General features: G+C 35.1%; 1 pseudogene; it reads right to left on the bottom strand.

Moving 5' to 3' along the window:
* Positions 1 to 1,537: 1,537 nt before the first annotated feature.
* On the bottom strand, positions 1,538 to 3,203 carry LOC137241584 (DNA damage-regulated autophagy modulator protein 2-like; annotated as a pseudogene).
* Positions 3,204 to 7,543: the final 4,340 nt, after the last annotated feature.

Below are 7,543 nucleotides of genomic sequence, written 5' to 3'. Positions count from 1 at the left end.
TGAAGACAATTGAATAATTTAAATTTGTTTGCATATTTAGTTATAAGAAATAATGAATAAAATAATATTTTATAAAGAAAATAATAAATAAAAATTGTTTTCCTTCAAAAAATGAGAAAAAACGAGAAAAAAAGCTACTGGCTACACCTGTACCCGGGTATAAGAAGTCGTAGGTGTCAACTCTGAATGCTTATATCTCATCAATGCATGGACCTAGCATGACAAATAAGACACCAATCGTAGATTTACTTCGTTTTCCTAGGTCAACAATTTCAAGTCAATATCTTTAGCGATTTAGGAGCTACATCACTCCAAAGTAGCTACTGGCCACACCTGTACTTGGGTATAAGTCCTAGGGTTATGGATGTAAATGGATTGTTTGGGCTGTCCATTATATCCAAGGCAATTTAAATAATGATTTCACCTGGAAACCGTTTTTTGTAAATTGCACCCTAGTATTACATTAAAAAAGCATTAAGTGCAAAAGATATTAAACAGTTCCGGTTTAAATGTAAAAAGGCGTTAAAGAAAAAATGAACTTAGTATTTATATAACGAAGATATGATTAGTACATGAAAATGAAATATACCATATGTTTCATAGTTATGTAATTTTTGCTGTCTTGTTTAATTCCTGAAATAAAAATAATAAAACTAATTAAAGAAAACCCGAGGAAATATTTTATTTTTTAATGTACCCCAGATTTAAAGAAATATTTTCTTTCTTTCTTTCAAGTAAAGTATTAGTCATTCTGAAAAATATTTTCTCCAAATACCGGAGAAATAGAACTCATTCTTAGGATTATTTTTTTCTCGAAACTGAGCAATTTTTAGTATTTTTGAGTAAACTATTAGTAATTTATTTATTTATTTGTAGACATACATGACAAGAGTGCACTTACAGACTAATTACAAAACTTTAGATTTTTTTTGTTTTTTTTTTTTTTGTGCTTAGTATAAATAATAAATGTTAAGTGATCAATATAAATATTACACGATTATACAATTACAACATTAATAAAACTTACAAGTAGTGAAGCTACAAATTTGGCTTTAGAGCTAAATAAATCAGAGGTAAAAGAACCCGATGGAGTGTTAAGTTCCCTTAAAGCTCTATAGATAGGTGCATTGCTAGCATAAGTACTTCTGACTTGTTTTAAGGAAAAAAGATCGTTATTCCTAAGACAACGCTGCAGGACATGGAAAAATATACGTTCAAGTAAAAGAGGGCAATCTATTGTACCATTTATAATGTCGAACACTGTAGAGAGGGAGAGAATAGTTCTTCTGGAGTTTAACGATTTCAGGTTGATTAATTTGCATCTGGCAATATATGGTGGAAGTGGGTCTATAAAATTTAATGAGCGTAGAGCATAGTGCAAAAACACCTTTTGAACACGTTCAAGTCGTTTGATATGACAATCAAATTATGGTCTCCAAATGAAGGCGCCATATTCAAGTTTGGAGCGAACAAGTGACGTGTATAAGAGCTTCAGCGTATACGGATCACTAAAGTCCGAACTAAACCGAGGAATGAAAGCAAGCATAGCATACGATTTTGCTATAGTGCTATTGATATGGCTCAAGAATGAAAACTTAGCATCGAAAATAACACCCAGGTCGGATATTTCATTCAGGGTGGATAGATTAGAGTTGCCAATGGAATAGGAGGTGGGAATAGAGGAACGAGACTTCGCAAACGACACATGGAAACATTTACTAACATTAAGAAGAAGTCGATTTTTTTCACACCACAAAACAACGTTGTTTAAATCATTCTGAATTCTAGATGAATCAGACAGAGAACGAACAGAGGAATAAATTTTAAGATCGTCAGCGTATAGCAGAAAATTGGAGAAGGTAAAACACTCACAAATATCATTAATAAAAATGATAAAGAGTAAGGGCCCCAGAATGCTACCTTGAGGCACACCAGAGGAGGCAATAAAGTTATAAGATGATAAATTGTCAACAACTACAATGCAGTGCCGAGAAGAAAGGTACGATTTTATCCAAGATAGAAAAGTAGAGTGAAAGCCCAGATTCGCCAACTATTCAACTAAAAGTGTGTGACTCACTTTGTCAGAGGCCTTGGAAAAGTCAGTATAAATAGTGTCAATTTGCAGGTGATCATTAAAAGCAGATGTACAGAATTCAGAAAACACGGCAAGGTTGGTAACAGTGGATCGACCAGACATGAAGCCATGTTGGTTGATAGAAATATATCTCTTGATGGAAAAGAACATCTTTTGCTTGACAATATATTCAAACAATTTAGATACGGTTGACAATTTTGAAATTGGCCTGTAGTTGGCAATATCGTTGTTATTACCTTTTTTGAAAACAGGCGTGATAGAGGTAAATTTCCAGGCATCAATAAAAACACCCGAATGAAGTGATTTATTAAAAATTATCATAAGCACCAGTCGCCATCTGATGGATACCATCATCTAGGATCTTCGCCTTTGAATAATATATGCAACAAAATTCTCGTAACTACGCTCATAATAAATAGTACTCTACAGCAAATGGCCATACCCAGACGTAAAACGAGCATATAACTCTGTATTCGTCATCGGATAATCCATATGTCATTAATGCGTGTGACCAAAAGTACACAGTGCCACATCCAAAGCACCAAAGAGCACCACATTAGTTTCCTAAATGTTACCAACAATGCTTAAGCCCGAACACGAAATTAACCGAACCAAAATGCAATTTATTGTAACGCAGCAATAATGAGCCAAAGTTTGGATGATTACTATATAGTTGTTGTATCGGTCGATATCGCATATAAATGGTAATGCCCAAGAGAATACTACCAATATTCATGAGTTGTCCAAAAACGCAACTTTCAGGAGAATATTTGCCATAATCCCTGATATATGGCGCAGTCGGTAGGAGGCCCTTGTAGTGAAGCAGCGAGATAAGTTCCGATAAATGTCATTTGGAATAAAAGAAAAATTGCTGATTTACCCACCCCAGCATCATTTCCAAGCCACCCACCCACTTGAATGTGAAGTTTGTATTACGCTGCCACTCTATAGGCTTCCGGCATACGCTCAATATCATATTTGTGAGTTGACCAAATCCAATTTTTTGTTTCATACAATTTACGTTAATATCAAAACAATTTAATTTCACTAAACTGCAAATATAAATACTTTTCACAGCCGTTGTGATATTTCTGATTAAAACTTCCATTTCTTAAGCAGTGTAGAGGACTTTTAAGTTTATTTTCAGCGTTTTACATTTTCTACAACAATAATTATGACCACCAGTTTGTACGCTATCATAAACACAGCTCGCACTCCTTATTGGTAACGACTCGTGACATAAATGTCGAACGTAATTGTAGAGGTTTATCACAATACTTCTGTAGGATGTAACAATTCCTCTTTGCCGTGTAACAATGTCTAAAACCCTTCTGGTCGGCCATAATTTCTTTTTTTTGAAGTTTTTCGCAATATAGTATTTAACACTTAATCTCAGAGCAAGAAAGAAAAAAACGACTCTTAACAACCGCCCCCTGTTGTAAATTATTACCACAAATTTTAATATTTTGATAACATTAGTTGGTGCACCGTCTTGTAAAACGTTATCGAGGCAGGAGAGTGTTTACCAATTTGACGGTAAAGAGCCTTCTGCAAACTTAGAGACACTTTTTAAAAATGGATACTCGTGTACCCATTGCAAACCCCAATCATAGTCATATCTCGGCTCTTGCTTATAGCCCATGTTCTCCAATAACCGAATCACATGGCGTAGGTGATTACCCATGGCATTAATATCGGGATAAACTTATATCTAATGTATGACCAAGCGGGATCATCAGAAGGCCCTTTTAATGTTAGAAATAAAGTACTAACATACAGAAATACTTACATTCAACAAGTAGTCTCTGCTCACCTTCATCGAAGTTGGCTAGTTTTCATTGGCATATTTGTATTTTTCGGTAGGATTTTCTGTGAGTGGTAGTAAGTAATGTAGTGTAACAGAAAAGTAACTTGTGGGGGGGGGGGGGGAGTTTTACGCAAATAAATCGTGCCTGATGGAACTGGTATCAATTCAACGCCTGCCGGCAACGATTTTTGTGAAATTTGTGACTGACGTAAATTTGGTAGCACCCTTTGCATACGGCCAGGCGATGGTGCAATTTATAGTTCTCCAACGTCCCCCATGTCGTCTGGCCTGCAAAGAAAAGAAAAAAATCCATTAATAAATACATCAAGGGACATCGCAAAGGTGTGACAACTGACAGCGCGGCCGACGCAGCAGTTGGAGCACCCCTTTGCGATGCCGGCCAATACAGTCAAAAAACAATAAAACCACACAAAACTAATTAGTAGCCCCATCTCCTGGATCTTCACCGCTGGTCACCTGAAAATAAAATAATATTAATTGTTCATATGAAATAAAAGAATATTAATTAATAATTTAAAATAAAAGAATATATCAAATGACCAAATATTAAAACTAACTAACCATTTCTCCCCTCCATTAGCAATACGTTATACTCCACGCGCCGTAGTACAAGAATTAAAACAACGGGAAATCATTCGATTTAATTCCCGTTTGTGTCAATTCATAGGAATTTATATTCTATACACGGGTATGTATGAATGTTTGTCTTTTTTTGCTTTTTCGCTTTTTTATAATTTAGTGGAAAACAAATAAAAGCACATTTCACGGAAAGAACATTTTTCTAAAACATGTAAACGAAACAAAAGGCATATTTAAATTTGTACATACATAGATTATGCCTATATGAGACTTTGTTTTTTTTTTCGAAAAGCATCAGCTTGAATTGCTTCCGAAAATTTACCGCAGCGTCTAATTACACAATCAAGTTCCTAATGTACTAAACATACTGCCCCATAACCGATTTCGGCAAACTTGTTTCCGGCAGGACTTGTTGTTCTTAACAGCCAACATCGCAAACAGTCATGATTAAGGTTTCGGTACAAAAACAATCCGAGTCCTGAACTTAAAGAGTCCCGAAATAAAAAAGTCAGGTTTTTCTACGGCGCTAGCCCAACGAAAAATGTTGATTACGTTTTTGCTATACTCCTGGTGGAAAACAATCAATCCATACAATTTGACCCGCTCTAATGCATATATATACATATATCTTCTACAGATTCTGAAATGTACGTAAAATACCTTTAAAGTAAGCCCAATATGATATTTTTCCTATAGTTCTATCTGAAGCTATGAAGATTTGTTGGCCAAACCCTACATTCATATGGCAAAATATCTATTTTGCAACAATCAGGACTTCGAAATCGGACTTAGAGCTATGGTGTCTTCAGCAATTTTTCATAGAATCATCTGTAGATTACGTTTTTCCTATACTCCTGATGGAAAAAAATTTACCCGCTCTAATATGTAATCTAATATCTAAAATCACGTGTCACATTGTTTGTCGCGATGGACTCCTAAGCTACTGAACCGATTTTGAATTTGTTTTGCACCCCATGTGTAGTTTGATCTAACTTGAAATATTTCAGATATATATATATATATATATTCATTCATTCATTCATTCACTTATTAGGCATTTTCCTTATATCTATGCATGTACATATTAATAACATCGTAAAAGCAAACAATTTAATGTTATAGATATGGGATATATGTACAAGTAGATATAGGAAAAGTTAAGACATTTTTATGCCAATTCAGCATAGTGACAAATGTCAATTATAGCAAATATAAAAAATACAGTGGGGTGGACTGTTAAAGAAAATGATTAAATTATACATAGTTGTTTAATTTAATTCTAGTATATAAAAAGATGTAGCTGGCTGAAGCAAACTTCGATTTCATTATATGCGAGGCCTAAGAGGAACACTTTCTGTAAATTGCCGAAGATTCCGTAAAGTACGTATTTCGGTGGGAAGTATATTAAAGAGTTTTCGTGAAACAATTGTGAAAAACTTGCTTGAATGTGTGGTTCTGGTCGAAGGTACAACGACTATAGTTGTGAGTTTGTCCTCAGGTTATATGTTTCCGACCTCATACTTTGCAGGTAGCCACATCTAATGAAAAAAATTTTTAAAACTTTGTAATAATACAGGTCCTTGACTGGGAGAATCCCTAGACTTCTGAAAAGTTCTCTCGATGGATGCAGCCGGTTTACATTAGATATTTTTCGAACAGCATACTTTTGCAATACTAGTAAAGGCTGGGTTTTGTTAAGGGTGGCGCCACCCCAACAGCTGATTCCGTATTTTAATTTAGAATGAAAGACCGCATAATAAACTATTTTGAGAAGATTTTTGGAACCGGAAGTTCTTAGATGATAAAGACAACGCAAAGAGAATTGAAGATAATTTTTAGACGGGATATATGGTTACCCCAGCTCATATTCGTATCAACCGTTTCACCCAGATACTGAAATTCATCAACATAGTCTATCGTGAAGCAATCCTTACTCTAGGCCACAAGCGAGGCGAAGGTACCGGATTGAAAATCTCGCTCGCAAATCGCAGAGTGAAAAAGAATACTTACATCCGGTGGTTTTTTTATATTTAGACTAAAACTCATGAGTTTGGTCTTATTGCTAGCGACGCGCTTATGTTTTGCAAACCAAGTTCTCAGTAGATGTGCATCATGGTTTATACTACTTATCAAATCAAGGGTGTTAGGAGAACTATAGGCCATCACAAGATCATGTCAAGAAGGGCATGTCAAAAATTGAATTAACATAAATTAGAAATAAGATGGAACCGAGCACGGAGCCTTGCGGAACCCCTCTCGTGATTGGATTAGTTTTCCCCAGCTTTCCGCAAACTCTGACGCATTGTACCCTTTCAGAAAGGTATGATTGAAACCACTTATGTACAAATCCTCGAAAACCGGCATCATATAATTTATTTATTAAAATAGCATGATCTACCGTGTCAAAAGCTTTGGTTATGTCTACGAAAAGACCAGCGCAATTTTTTTATTGTTCAACTCTTGATAAATAAAAGAGCAGAATTCTAGGAGAGCATCTTCACTAGAGCGGTTTGCTCTAAAACCAAACTGCCTTGGACTAAGAAAGCTTCTGCTTTCTAGAAACTGCATAATTCAATTTTTAGGAGCTTTTTCAAAGACCTTAGATATAGAGGATATAAGTGAAATATGCCTATAGTTATTTGTATCTTCCCTGTTACCGTTTTTAAACACGGGTATAATAATTGCACACTTCAAGGCATCGGGGAAAATTCCTGTAAAAACACTAGTATTAAATAGATGCTTTAGTACGTCCAGCAAATAAAGGGCTATGTTTTTAAGAAGTTTATTTGAAATTTGAAGAAGTTTATTTTAAATAGATGCTTGAGTACGTCCAGCAAATTAAGGGCTATGTTTTTAAGAAGTTTATTTGAAATACCGTCGTATCCACTAGAGCCAGAGTTGCTTAGACTTTCTGCACCTAGAAATAGATGCGTCACCACTGGACATGATGCAGTTGCAGGAAGAAGTATTACATTGACCAACAGACACAAAAAAATCATTAAAAATATCAGCAACAACAGAGGGGTCGTCAATCATATTGC

The sequence above is a fragment of the Eurosta solidaginis genome, chromosome 2 (assembly GCF_040869045.1).
Source record: "Eurosta solidaginis isolate ZX-2024a chromosome 2, ASM4086904v1, whole genome shotgun sequence".
NCBI classification, from domain to species: Eukaryota; Metazoa; Arthropoda; class Insecta; order Diptera; family Tephritidae; genus Eurosta; species Eurosta solidaginis.
This window is presented reverse-complemented; position numbering and strand designations above follow the sequence as displayed.